Consider the following 1,900-nt stretch of genomic DNA (forward strand, 5'->3'; position numbering starts at 1 on the left):
GTGTGAAGTTTTTTTCTGTTCCAACCCTTATTTCTACTGGCAGAAAAATGCCGACAAATCATATGGTTGTGATTGAGCACCTTGAACATTCATGGTCCTCAGTGATGTATTTCTTACATTGCCTCAACATTTGTAGATACAATTGAGTACCTGAAATTAATTCCTTTTCAGACAGTGGATTGCCCAAAACTGAAATGATGGACATTTTTAAAATGTCAAAGCATATTACTTAAATTTCCCAATTAAATTTCATTGGTGAAATGGAAAATAATATACATGTTCTTGTAATGCATTTCTATTGATCCCTACAAGTTGCTCACAAGGGGCAATCACATCACTTAGCTGCTGCAGAGTCTATGATTTTGGAGGCATTCACATTCATGGATATACATTCCTAAATGGATGGATTGTTGGATCATAGGATTATCCAATTTTCTGTGTTAGTGTTGAACTAATATGGTTGTCCTTCATTTTGGAACTATCAATGTTACTGTATCAAAATCAATGTGATAGTTTATTTTAACTTAATGTTTTAATCTGGAATGACTTTTTTTCTAGAAATTCTTGGAGATTGAAAGAAGCATTACTTGTGTTTCAGAAAGAATAGTTTGACTCCATCTACCAGGAGAGAATGGCAGACTTCCCTCTGAAGTTTGTCTCTGATGTTGTTGACATCCATACCTCCCCAAGTATCCAGGAATTTGAAGATGTTGAAAATGTTGTTGCAAGTATAACTTCCCTATTAAAAAAGGGAGAGGAGGAAAAATGGAGAACTAAAAACTGGAGGGAAACTGCGGAAATCTATAATGGAAATGTAGTATGAAAACAATTAGATTCAGGGGTCGTGTGGTGCAATGGACATCCCTATGTCAGATCATATCGCAGCTGCTCCAGTAGTATATAATAACATCTCTGAAGAGGTTGATCTAGAAAATATCTATTAGAGAAATTGGATTAACGGCTCTTGTGTTGCAGTTGTAGTGTTCGTCTCCCAGTACCAGGGTTCAAGTCCCACTAATTCCAGAAATACTTAATAACATGTCTGAATGGGATGATAAGAAAATAGCTGTTAAAACTGTTAGGGTTCTTGTGGACATGGTAGTGACCCTCCTCTAAGCCCGAAGGCCTGAGTTCAAGTTCCACCAGCTCCAGACATGTGTAATAATATCTCTCAACAGATTGAATGGTAATTTCAGCAATTGGTCAATTGTAATATGGTTAGACAGCATCAAAACTGATTGACAAAAAGCAAGTTCTGTTCAGTATTTTGTTTTAGCCACTAACTCGTAGGGTGGAGACAGAGGCACAGGTTGATGTAATGGATCTCGATTTTCAAAAATCTGTGAAATAGATGTCATTCAAATAATTGTTACACAAAATTTAGAATCATTGGGTTGCCAGTAGTTCCTTGGAAATTGGGTCACAGCTAGACAGGGTGGTAAAGAGGTTTCTTAGTAAGTTTGCCTTCATTGCTCTGACCACTGAATATAATAGTTGGAATGTCATGTTGAGGTTGTACAGGACATTGGTGAGGCCACTTTTGGAGTTCTGTGTACAATTCTGGTTGCCCTGCTCTAGAAAATAGATTATTATATATTGGGAAGAATGCAGAAAAGATTTCCAAGGCTTTTACTGGGACTAGAGGGTTTGAGTTAGAAGGATAGACTGGATAGGCTGGGACATTTTTCACTGGAGTGTAGGAGGTTAAAGAATGACCTTATAGAAATTTAAGAAGTCATGAAGGGCATAGATAAGGTGAATAGCTAAGGCCTTTCCCCTGAACTACAGGAGTTCAAAATTGGAAGGCATAATTTTAAGGTGAGAGGAGAAAGATTATAAGGGACCTGAGGGGCAATGTTTTCACACGGAGGGTGGTTCTTATGTGCCATGAACTGTCAGA

Source organism: Chiloscyllium plagiosum, chromosome 27, assembly GCF_004010195.1.
Source record: "Chiloscyllium plagiosum isolate BGI_BamShark_2017 chromosome 27, ASM401019v2, whole genome shotgun sequence".
Lineage (NCBI taxonomy): Eukaryota > Metazoa > Chordata > Chondrichthyes > Orectolobiformes > Hemiscylliidae > Chiloscyllium > Chiloscyllium plagiosum.